This window comes from Phyllostomus discolor, chromosome 2 (genome assembly GCF_004126475.2).
Source record: "Phyllostomus discolor isolate MPI-MPIP mPhyDis1 chromosome 2, mPhyDis1.pri.v3, whole genome shotgun sequence".
Lineage (NCBI taxonomy): Eukaryota > Metazoa > Chordata > Mammalia > Chiroptera > Phyllostomidae > Phyllostomus > Phyllostomus discolor.
In genome coordinates, this window is record NC_040904.2 from 60,314,558 (window position 1) to 60,327,797 (window position 13,240).

The following is a 13,240-nucleotide window of genomic DNA, read 5'->3' on the forward strand; positions in this document are numbered from 1 at the left end:
TGGTTTTGTGTTACTTGAAGCCTAATATACCCTAACCAATAATTAAACAATTAGATTAATTTTTACTTTATGGATTATTTAAGTCTTGTAATTAAACATGCCTCTGTCTTAACTTTGGTGATGAAGAAGTTACAAAATTGTAACTTATATCTACCATGAGACTATTTTACCTGTGAATTTTTATCTCTGGAATTTGTCTTTATATCTATGTTTTCCTTTCACCCTGACTTTTCCAAGTATTTATTTTATTATTTTGTATTACATGCATTTTAAAAGTCAATTTTTTTTCTAGAACACAGAAACAAACAAAAAAGTCAAACTCTGCTGGGAAATTGAGGAGGAGTTGTTTCAATAAAGATTTCACAGAGGAACAACATCTGTGCCTCACTCTTTAATTACTCCCATTCAGTAATTCCAATAGTTCCTAAGGTTTTAACTGGAGGGAATCAGTAAAGCAGTTTTACAAATGGCCTATTCAAGATTCTCTATGAAATTCAGAAGTCTTAAGATCTTAAACTAGGGCAAACACAGAGTTCATGAGATTTTTGACCCTCTTGACATAAATAAAATCTTGTATATACAAATGTGTATTTTCCTGGGTAAAAAATCTGAGGCTTTCATCAAATATGTGAAGCCTGTTATTCCAAAAAAGGTGAAGAAACTCTGGGCTAATTGTATTTACTCTTTTGGAGTCCACCTCCTCCAATCACCGTTGTGGTTTATTTGGGTTTTTGCTTTTCTGTCAAGACCTTAAACTTCTGTCAGAATGTGGATGTGTGCTTCATTCTGGGAGACCACACTCAGTAAATGTTAGTTGACTTGCATTGATATTTAATTATTTACACTGCATTTGGTGTCTGGAACAGCAGTCTCTGGTTGATGATTCTGGAAGCTCTGAATCCATTGGCAGCATCCCAGTGGGCTTGGTGTGTTGTAGACACACAAATCAAAGTATTGTGAGGGAGGAGAAAAATCATTCCCCTCTAGGATAATGCATTTTTCATGAGAAACAGGTCATTACAGAACCAATGCCTAGTGCTTGCTCTCATTCTACCTCTTCATCTTTTCTCTCTTGTCGAATTGTTTTGTCTCCTTCTTCATCTCTTATGGTGTTTCCCCTGCTTTATTGCTCTGCATTTGATTATTTTACCATCTCCTTCTTTCTAATATATTTAAATAATTTCTAAATAATCTGTATCTCCGAACTATTTTTCTGTCTATCTGACTCCTGTTCCTTTTTCATTATGCAGCATCTGTCTCTTCGTTAGCTGCAGTACCTATACTGCCGTGTTCCAGTTGCTACATGGCACAGATTTTCTCAAACTTAACATTTCAATTCCTAACACATAAAAAGACAATGCTCATATCTTGTTTTTCCATGATACTTTGATTCCCCCTGAAGATTTAATTTTACTCCCCATTGTAATATTTTCCTATTCCCTTTTACATCTGTGAATACAGTCATTAATTTACTTGTACCAATTTTCTATTCTGTCATGCAAATTCTGTGGCAATTTCCTCCCAAATGATGGCCTAGAAGTGACCAATCCATCATATTTCCTAGTGCAACTTTCTCTTTGGTTAAAACCAGGAATGGATTTAAGAAAGCCAGACGTTTTTGAGGAAAGAGGTTTCTGTCATGAAAGGGGTGACTCCTATGGGGGAAACAATATATCAGTGAAAAAAAATTTTTCAAGTTTTTTTTGAGAGTTTTTTAAATTCATTTGTTTGTTTTTAAGCAGCTAAGCTGCAGATTTTATCAAAATTTAATTACATGCAGAGAGTAAACATCTGGAAATCATCCTGGGTAATCAGTGTGAATTTATATGGTGAATCAGAGACATATCATATGCTAGAGTTTAGAGATTGCAATCTTAATGATCTGTATATTATTCATAAAAGTATTTGTTTTAAATCTGTTTTTAAGGAGTAATTAGAATTCAAGGCATTCAGGAGACAGGAAACTTACCACTTTATTTCTTATTTTATGTATATCTCCCTTAGGACATGGGGTTGTTGGAAGAGGGAGTTAAGCATTGGTTTGTTTTTGTCGTGTCTGCTTTTTTCTTTAACTCATTTATTTATGAAATGTAAGAAGCAGTGGGGATCCTAAGTAAGGCAAGTAAGCTGGAAAACAATAAAACTTGAAAATTACTCAGGCGTGAAATCTCCTTGAACTAAGGAATGCTTCCAACATTAAGTTCTTTATAAGCATAAACTATAAATGATAACATTTCAAAATTAGTTTTTGAAGGAAGGTTCATAATAGGAAACTTGATCATCTAAAATCAGCCAAACCCACCTCCCTCTTAATCTAAAATAATAGTCTACACCCCTACATAATATGACCTAAAAATAATAGTCTGCATCTCACCGCTATAGTAACTTGGCTTGAGCCCAAGAATTAAAACACACATGACACTTAGACTTGCATCCAAAAAATAGAAGTGTCATTCTTTCTTCTAAGCTGTCATAGCGCGGTAAGCCTCTGAGTCTCTGTAATCCTAATTAATGTTCATCGTTTTCACCACGTTCCAGTGTGAAAAATGCAGAGCAGCAACACTCTGCTGGGAATCGGGTTTTCAAGAAGCTGCTGTTTCAGAAGGTGTGTCTCAAACTCTCTATTCTTAGTCTTTCATTCTAAAAGGGATTATGTGTCTTCACTCTGTAAATTGATAACCTGCAGAATTAAACAGCTGAGACAGGAAAGAAAAGTTAACCCAAGGAAAATGCTGGGTTTTTATTTTTTCATTTTAAGAGTCATATGCATATAGGCCACAAAATGTTAGAGGTGGGAGAATAATAATAAGTAAATGGTAAAGCATAGGGAGGGGCTGGAAAGAGATGAAGGTGGGAAAATAATGGAAAGAGAAAAAAAAGCAACACAAATGGGAGAATTAGACAGCAGAGTTGCATTCAGACTTTTGTGAGCCCTGGGAACTTTTGTTCTGTGGGCTCTTCCTAAGAAAATATTAAAGATTAGATTTCGCTACTACATTGGGATAAAGATGAAAATACTTCTATTGTGTATTAAAGTGTTTTTCAACCTAAAAGTTTTTTTCTTCTGACTTTAAAAGACATAGAAACATTTTTGCGTGCTCCTAAAAGTATTGTGAATCAAGACTCTGTTGCCCACGGCGGCTAAGTCGGCCCTACGGACAGAGTGAGGGGAAGCACTCTGCTCAGAAGTGATGGGCACAGCTAAAACTAGCAATGTAAAAGTTCAATAAGTGTATATATTTGTGTACCTCTATCATCTACATCTAAATTGTGTATTAAATTATCCTCAATCATGCCAGCTAAACTTTATTGAGCAGTTAACATGTGCCAAGCACATCACATGTTTTGTCTCACTCACTCCACACAGTAACCCTGAAGTCAAGCAGAGGAAGATCTACCTTGAAGTTTTAGGGTTTCTTATGAGCACTTGTTCCTTCCAAGGCTCTGTACCCAATTTTTAAGAGAGCCTCTCAAGATTGTGTATGCTTGGAATTTTAAGAAAACCTGAGTCTGCCCATCTGGATAGACAGGCTGAATGTATACCCCTAATTCACAGTTGAGCTCATTGAAACACAGAAAGGTTAAGTGATTTTAAGAATGGTTAGGGTCATAAGCCTACCTGTCGAAGGATAAACTCAGGGAGACTGTTTGACTAAAAGCAAAAACAAAATAATCTTGAGTCATTGGCTAGAATTCAGAATTGGATCCAATCATAAGTGTAAGGTGCCCAGAACACCATCCTTTTTTCACTCTCCCCAGGTAATCTCTTTAAATTCCCTGGCTTTACCTGTTCCCCACTGTCTGGTGACCACAAAATGTATACCTGTAGCTGTTTCAGTTAAGATATTTTCAATTGTTGTTAACAAAATCCACACCCAAATGATCACAAAAGATACAGAAATGCTCCTGGAAGACACAGTCCAGAAGTGGTATAAGCTTCCAGGATGGCTGCTACACAGACTCAACAATGTCCTCAAGGAAACAGATTCTCTCTGTCTCCACTCTGCTGTCCACAGGGTTGACCTAATCCTGTGTCTGGGTACCTTTGCAGCTGTAGGGAAGTTGTCAGGATCACCAGGACTGCAGGCTTCCTCATCGAAATCCACTGGAGGAGAGAAAACCTGGATTCTCACACCTTTCCCAGAAGCCTCTTGTGACTTTCACTTATAGGAAATCAGATCACATGCCTAGTCCTGAACCAGTTACTGGCAAGTAAGATTACTTATAGATCAGTACTTTTATATCACTAAGGCCCATCTTTGAGAAGTCAATTTCCCAAGTCACATTGAGAGAGGAGTGGAATAGGTGTTGGGAGTCAGCAATAATGTCTACTGTGTCAGTTCCAGACCTCATGCAATGAGTGCCCAGTGAGGGTCTCCCCACCATACTTTTACAAATTTAGTACAACATTTCCAAAATTGGACTCATGGTATTCCTTTAGAAACTGTTTCTTATTCCACATGCCTTATTTTGATCAGAAATACAAAAGCAGAACTCAGAAAGCAATCCTCAACTTCTTTCAGTCCATCACTCCCCAGCTTATACCCAATCAGTCATCAAAACTACCCACCTGTAGTATCCTTTGCATCACCTTATTTTACACCCTTATCAGTCCTCGAATTATTACAATACCCTCCTGCATGGCCACGTTAACTCAATTATTCTTTGATCCATGTCCCCACTGCTACCAGAATTATGTTTCCAGGTGAAGTAATAAAGAAAGGAAAGAACATGTCACTAGTTTATATAACTTCTTTTTGTAGTTCCCCATTAGCTTCTGGATATGGTTCATTTATGTATTCATTCAGCAAGTACTTATTGGGGATTTCCAGGTTCTGAGCTCAGTGATGTGGGAAAAAAAGATTGAGCAAAATAGCTGGGGGTCCCTGCTCCCATAGGAGTGTACAGTCTATGGGATGCCGGATAGAGTGTGATAGGAGTCACCTGTGGGGATGTCCTGCTCCACAGAGCATAGCCATTGGCAGTTGTTTTTTTGTTTTGTTTTGTTTTGTTTTGTTTTTTGTTTTGGAAATCAGCACCTTGAGTTTGGTGGGAGGAAGCTGCTAAAAGAGAAAATAGCAGTACTCTCAGTGTTTCTAGAATTCCTTCTACCTTACTAAATTACTCATTGTATTGTTCCCATAGTATAGATCCCAGTCTCTCCTTTTAGACTATCATTTCCTTCAACTTTATATCCTCAAAGGCTAAAAGTTCTGTGCACCTTACTGTTTTCAGTTTAACTATCTGTTTATTTATATCCTGCCTTGGTTTCCCAGCTCCAAATATTTGGGGTTGCCTGATGCATAGTAAGAATGCAAAAAATGTCTTGAACAGTTTTACAAGTTAAAAAATGAGACCCAGAAACGTTAAAACTTTGACCAAAGTAAACCAGAAATTTCTTCTGAAAGCTCTATAAAGTTGGAAGAATTATCACGAAAGGTGAGTTCCCCACCACAGGAAGTGTCTGAGGGCAGGCTGGGAGCTGGGGGTCATAGAGTCCCTTAGGCTAGTGATTCTAATCCTTTAGAGAACTTCTTAAATACATTTGTGGTGATTTTATCTCTGAATTTCAAGATTTTAGACACTTTAGAGAATTTTTGGTTAATATGTATAAATATTTATATAAAGAAGTTTAATAGGTTCTAGGCAAATACATACTCTAATGAGAATCTAAAATTATGTTTAACTATATAATGTAAATTTGCCTTTCCAAATATAAATGTGGTATAATTAAAAAAACACATTTTTGAATGTGTTTCAGAAAAGTAGCTTTAACTGAGCAAGTTGTACTGAATGCCCTGGGAGACTAACACACCTGCAGGAAATCCCATGGAGCCATCCAAAGTTGTCAATGAAACAAGAATTAACCTTGAGGAATATGTAAATATATGGATGCTTCTAATGAGTATGCTAAAATTATGTGAAATATCTCTCATCAGCATGAACAAATATTGGTTAGGTTTATTATGTAAATGGAATAAAGAGGATATATAAAAGTATTAAATAACCAAAAGCTGAATATTACCTCAGCATGCGCCTTGGGTTCTTAAATGCAATTTTTATTTATTTGGCATCCATATCATTTTATTGGACATTTTCCTCATAATTATAATAAAAGTAATTTTGGGAAATTATTGTTCTTACTTGTACTGTGCAATGAAGATTCCTGGAATACATTTTTGTATAGAGCAGAATGAAATTGTACTTAAAAAAACAACTTTGAAAACAGTTTCGTAGAATTTACCTCTCCTGAAAGTCTTTTGGTCTATTCCACAATATCTAGTTGAATGGTATTATAAACATTCAGCTTTATCCATGACTTAAAAAACATTTTTTTGTAGACTCTATGAATATTTTTTCTATTTCTCTAGAAATGTTAGAGAAGTATCTAATCTACTCTAAGTTCATGAGATATGTTAATATTTTTGTAAAAACACCTAGTTAAATGCCTCCTTTCCAGGCATTTTCTGCTTTGTGGAAATGAGCTGTGAAGACCTGCAGTTCAACTCTCAATTATAAACAAAGCTTACTTGTCTTAAAACTTTGTCAAAGAAGAATTCTATCTATTAATCTCTTTTCAAATTGTGCCCATTATTTTGCCTTGTGTTTTTGGAAGACACAGCTTGTTAACAGTAGGGCTCAAATACTACACTTAGAAAGATAGTCCTAGAGGAAGGACCCAGGGTAAACAGAACCTTCCAAAAGTTGTAAATAACCAAGGACACAGGTGATGTGTGTTTCATTGAGTTGCCACATCACAGGCCCATAGTAAATGATTGCAACATGACTGAAGATCCACACATAGAATTTCTCCGATTGCCTGACACAATGTGGACACAAACGTCACACTCAGATCTTTGCCTTCACTAAGAAGAGTAAACAGTGTAATGACATCATTCATAGCCAGTCAGAGCACAGCCACAGTGGCAAAGGAAATGTTGGGAGAATCCTTTGAAACTGAGGGTCAGGGTGAGCATGCAATATGTGTGATAAGCCATCCTAACACATGCGCAGGGGTTCTGAGCTGTATTTATAGAACAGCATTTGTTGGTAGTTCAAAAACTGCCAAGAGAAGCCAACAACATGTTACATTCCATAAGAAGAGCAATTGGGTGAAAAAACTCAAGGTGATCAGGGACAACCTTTGTTCACTGTTCCATCACATGGCTCTATAATAAATATTAGTCATCCAGTGTACACATAGGATGTGGTGAGGCTTCCTGAGAGGGCAAAACCCTCTCCCAGAGGTCAGAGTACACTCCCTGTTCCAGGCAGATCCCTAATCAGATTTACTGTCTTTGGAGAACCACTGCTTTCCCATTAAATAGAAACCATCACAGGGCAGCAGCATTGGGGCTCATTTATTACAGTCTCTTTCGAGTTCTCTTTTTTCCTTCTGAGTCCACAACGGTTCATGGTCCCCTGGTTTTGATGAAACCAGATTGCATTTTAAAGTTTGCTCTCTCCCTTATCAAGCCTCCCCTAAGTTAATATAAAATGTTCCAAATGATCTCACCTTATGGCTTCATTGACTAGAGATAGTGCAAAATCAGAAGGCACTGCTATTATACTTGGAAGCACAGGCCCATTTTATCAAACCGTCTCTTCCGTTCTCCATGAGAACACAGCCTTCTCTCAACACAGGCTTGTAGACCCTTTAACAGGCCTTAGCAGCAGTTAAAAAAAAATGCACTGTGATATGCAATATACAGCATCATCAAGTTAACACAAAATGTATTTCTTTGGCTGTTTTTTATTCAAAAATATAAAAATACTGTGGTTTTGACTTTTTTCTGCAATAGAATAGCCTGCTTTTTAAAAGAATTCTCAACATAATTGGAAAATCATGCTCTATCACTTCCTGTTCAAAAAAGTAATGAGAAAATTAGAACTTATAAGAAGAACTGGTAGTGGATACCTACCATAGAATTATTGAGAAAAAAATAACACAACAGTATACACAGAGCAAATCCTCTGAGTATCTTTACTAACAACTCATCCATTTTATAGCTACTGCCTCATAGAGGACCAAGCCTGAGCCAAGCTAGATCCCTTCATTATGAATGTTGCCTTTCCAAGAAGGATTGCAAAGATTAAAGGAAGGCCAGGACCTCGTCTGGGTAGCCTCGGGAGTGGAACAAGACCTTCCCTTAGACCTCAGCCATCCACCCTGCCAACCAAATACTTTGTATTTATTCTTATTCTTGTAGTTGGAGCAAAATATTTAAAATTAGAATTCACTGGGCATCTGTTTTTTTTTTTTTTGGATATATTTGAAATTCCTCCATGTTGAATAAAAATCTCTTTCCATGACACTGGCATTTAACAAGATCTACAGCTGGTTCAGTATATAAGGAGCCTCAAATCTACCACTCTATCCTAAAAGAAGTAAAAATTTTAACAGATTGAAAAATCAACACCTTTTCTTGGATCCATAAGGGAGGGGAGGACATAGGGAAAACCCCCGCCCTTAGCACTGGAGAGATGGACAAGCAAACACAGAGAGTCATGGTTTGGTGGAGTAAAGATTCAGGAGTGGAAACCAGCCATGGGAATGTGTCTGGTTTGGAAAACCTAAATTGTAGCTCATGAACTGCTGGCCACCCTGTGGGGCAAGCCTAAGAGCTAAAAACTCCAGTGGGACCCAGTCATGGGGGCCCTCACAATATTGTAAGATTTACCTCCAGGAGTTCAACCAGATCCTCACAGTAATTATCAGAGAAAAATCCCCTCTTGTTTCCCAGAGGAGAAGGGGAAAAGAATCATTTTAAATTATGCCAGAGCATTCTGTTCTTCTCAATAAGGCCCACCCTCCAGGGGAAACTAGTTTGCTAGAGCCCAAACTGCTGGGGCATTATCAGAGTCTAACTGACTGAGGGAAAGGAAATACAGAAGTACCTTGTTATAGCGTGCTTTGCTTTATTGTGTTTTCATCAATATTGAGGCAAAACCCTCTGCCAGCAAAAAAAAGATTAAGGCTCACTGAACATTCAGACAATGGTTGCTATTTCTTAGCAATAAAGTGCTTTTTAATTAAGGCATGTACATTTTTTTAAAGACATAATGCTATTGCACATTTAAGACCACAGTACAGTGCAAACATAAGTTTCATATGCCCTAGGAAACAAAAAAATTGTGTGACTTGCTTTAGTGTGATATTTGCTTTATTGCAGCATTCTGGAACCAAACTTGCAATATCTCTGAGGTATGCCCATACCCAATTCCAGCCCATGCTACCCATTCTCTCCCACATAAGGGGAAAGGAAAAATACTGAGAAACAGTTGTGATGTTCACAGCCCAGAGGAATCAACTTGCTAAAAGACTGAGACTTAATTATAGAACTATAGAATTCTTCCCCTAACCCCACACCTCACAGCACATTACTAAACACTTATTTACAGCAACTCCTTTTACTTCCTACATTATGTCTGACTATCAATAAAAAGTTACAAGGCGCACCAAAAGGCAAAAAACACATTTGAAGAGCCAGAGTAAACATCAGAACCAAGCATGGTAAGGATGTTGAAATTATCATACCAGGAATTTAAAACAACTATAATGAACATGCTAAGGAATCTACAGTAATATATAGACAGCATGCAAGAACAAATGAACAATATAAGCAGAGAAATGGAAATTCTATGAAAAAAAGGGTTAAAGATCAAGAATACTGTAACAGAAATAATGAATGCCTTTGATAAGCTTATTAGTAGACAGGACAATGCTTAGGCAAGGATCTTTGACACTGAGGATAGCTCAATACAAATCTGCAAAACTAAAAAGGGAAGAGAACAAAGACTGAAAAAACAGAACAGAATACCCAAGGGTGGTGAGACAACTACAAAAGGTGTGACATGCATATAATGGAAATACCAGAAAGAGAAGGAAGAGAGACAGGAACAGATTAAATATTTGAAATAATCATTTCAAATGGTGGAAATTTATAAATAATATTCAAAAGTGAGAATTATCCCAAAATTAATGTCAGACACAAACAAATTGCAGATCCAGGAAGCTCAGACTAAAATAAAGCAAAATAAATACCCCAACTATACCCAAGCATATAATTTACAAACAACAGCAAATCAAAGATAAAGAAAAACTACTGAAAGAAGTCAGAGGTGAAAAAAATCTTACCTATAAAACAGCAAAGATAAAATTGATATCTAACCTCCTCAGAAACCATGGAAGCAAGGAGAAAGTGCAGTGAAATATTTAAAGTGTTTAGAGAAGAAAACCACCAACCTAGAATTGTGCCATGTGAAATTATCCTTCAAATGTAAAGGAGAAATAGTTTCTCAGACAAAAATTGAGGAAATTTGTTGCTACGAGACCTGCCTTATAAGAAATGTTGAAAGTATTCTTTAGAGAGAAGGGAAATGGTATAGTTCAGAAATTTGGATCTGTATATGAGGGGGGACCCCCCAAACCCCAGAATTATCTTCTAGAGGGGGTCCCCTTCTAATACAGGCTTCCCCTGCTAGGTGGGCATTCTAGGAACCCAGCTATATAAGTCAGTAGTGTACCAGCTGGAGTTATCATGAGGGCTGAGTTCAACCTCAGTGAATTTTTTTTGAAGATTCAAGATGCATGATTTATGAGCACACCTGCCCACACTGTGCTGAGGGTTCAGCAGTTTCTGACCCAAACCAGCATGACCCCCCTGCCCCACCCTCCCTGTCCATTCACCCAATCTCATCTCAAGTGACTGTTCTTTTTTGTTTGTTTCCCTGAGGAAAAAAGTCCTCAAAGGAAAACCAATGTAGAAGAGGTGAAACAAAAAATGGCAAAAGCACTAAAAGGCATAAAAATCAATGAGTTCAAAACTGTTTTGAGCAGTGGGAAAAAAAGTCTCAATAGGCTTATTACATCAAATGGAGTATACTTTGAAGGTGACTGAAGTTTAAACATGTAAGAATAAATACACTATTTTTTATAAAAAAAATTTCAGGGTATTTTTTGAGTCCCCCCTCATAAAGAAGGGAAAAGCATTTAAGAAGAAATAAGTGAAGGTAAAATAAAAACATATTTTCCCTAATCTTTTAGAATATTTTGTTATAGATCTGTGAAATATGCCACTGGTGTTTTCACAGAAATTGCACTGAATCTACACATTGCTTTGGGTAGTATAGACACTTTAATGATGTTAATTCTTCCAATCCTTGAACACAGTATATGCTTCCACTTATTTGTATCTTCCTCAGTTTCTTTATTCAGTGTCCCATAGTTTTCCAACTATAGGTCTTTACCTCCTTGTTTAAATTTATTCCTAGGTACATCATCTTTTGTCATTGTTGTTCCAATAGTAAATGGGATTTTTTTCTTAGTTTCTCTTTGTGATAGTTCATTATTGGTATGCCATGGATCTCTGAGTATAGATTTTGCATCCTGCTACTTTGCCAAATTCATTTTATTAGATCTACTAATTTTTTGGTAGAATCTTTAGTGTGTTCTATGTACAATATCATGTCATCTGCGAATAATGACCGTTTTACTTCCTCCTTTTCAATTTGGATACCTTTTATTTCTTCTTCTTGTCTGATCATTGTGGCTAGAACTTCCAGTACTATGTTGAATAAGAGCAGTGAAAGCCGACATCACTGTCTTGTTCCTGACCTTAAGGGAAATGTTTTTCTTTTTTGCGCATTGAATATGAGGTTGACTGTAGATATTTTATATATGGCCTTTATTAGGTTGAGGCATGACCCTTCTATTCCCACTTTGCTGAGAGTTTTTATCATAAATGGGTGCTGGATTTTATCAAATGCTTTTTCTGCATCTATGGACATCACCATGTGTTTTTAAAATATATTTTATTTATTATGCTATTACACTTGTCCCATTTCTTCCCCCTTTATTCCCCCTCTGCCCTGCACCCATCCTCCCACCCACAACTCCCCTCCCCCTTATTTCATGTCCATGGGTCATACATGTAAGTTCTTTGGCTTCTCCATTTCCTATATTATACTTAGCCTCCTCCTGTCTATTTTGTATCTACCATTTATGCTTCTTATTCCCTGTACCTTTTCCCACCATTTCCCCCCACTCCCCTCCCCACTGATAACCCTCCAATGTGATCTCCATTTCTGTGTTTCTGTTCCTGTTTTAGTTGTGTGCTTAGTTTGTTTTTACTTTTGTTTTTTAGATTCAGTTGTTGATAGTTATTTGTTGTCATTTTACTGTCCATAGTTTTGATCTTCTTCTTTTTCTTAGATAAGCCCCTTTAACATTTCATATAATAAGGGTTTGGGGATGATGAACTCCTTCAACTTGACCTTATCTGGGAAGCACTTTATCTGCCCTTCCATTTTAAATGAAAGCTTTGCTGGATAGAGTAATCTTGGATATAGGTCCTTGCCTTTCATGACTTTGAATACCTCTTCCCAGCCCCTTCTTGCCTGTAAGGGTTTTTTTGTGGGGTTTTTTTTTTTTTTTTGAGAAATCAGCTGACTGTCTTATGGAAACTCCTTTGTAGGTAACTATCTCCTTTTCTCTTACTGCTTTTAAGATTTTCTCCTTCTTTTTAATCTTGGATAATGTAATTTTGATGTGCCTTGGTGTTTGCTTCCTTGGATCCATCTTCTTTGGGACTCTCTGAGCTTCCTGGACTTCCCAGAAGTCTATTTCCTTTGTCATATTGGAGAAGTTCTCCACAACATATTTTTCAAATTAGTTTCCCATTTCTTGCTCCTTCTCTTCTCCTTCTGGCACCTCTGTGATTCAGCTGTTGGAATGTTTAAAGTTGTCCCATAGGTTCCTAAGTCTCTCCTCATTTTTTTGAATTCTTGTTTCTTCATTCTGTTCTGGTTGAATATTTACTTCTTCCTTGTACTCAAATCATTGATTTGAGTCCCAGTTTTCTTCCCTTCTCTGTTCGTTCCCTGTACCTTTCTCTTCATTTCACTTTGCACAGCCTTTACTTTTTCCTCCATTTTACAACCATACTCAACCATTTCTGTGATCATCCTGATTACTAGTGTTTTGAACTCTGCATCTGATAGGTTGGCTATCTCTTCATTCCTTATTTCTATTTTTGGAGCTTTTATCTATTCTTTTATTAGGGCCATATTTTTTGTCTCATCACAGCAGTTATGTTCTAAGGGGTGGAGCTGTAGATATTTGCCAGGGCAGGGCAATCCAGGTGCATTGTGGCGCTGTATATGGGAGAGGAGACAATGCCCCTTGCTGAGCTCCTGATCAGCTTTCAGTCACTTCCCCTGCTACCCACAGGCAGATTGG

At 37.1% G+C, this 13,240-nt stretch overlaps 1 long non-coding RNA gene across 1 annotated transcript in view; it reads right to left on the minus strand.

Moving 5' to 3' along the window:
• Positions 1-744: 744 nt before the first annotated feature.
• The window catches only part of LOC118498856, a 43,133-nt gene continuing 30,637 nt past the window's right edge, over positions 745-13,240 (minus strand). Inside the window, exons 3-4 of the long non-coding RNA XR_004901344.1 lie at positions 1,970-5,063; positions 745-1,655 (exon numbers count right to left, since the gene is read on the minus strand). This is a non-coding gene — a long non-coding RNA (uncharacterized LOC118498856). The remainder of the gene's footprint in view (positions 1,656-1,969; positions 5,064-13,240) is intronic.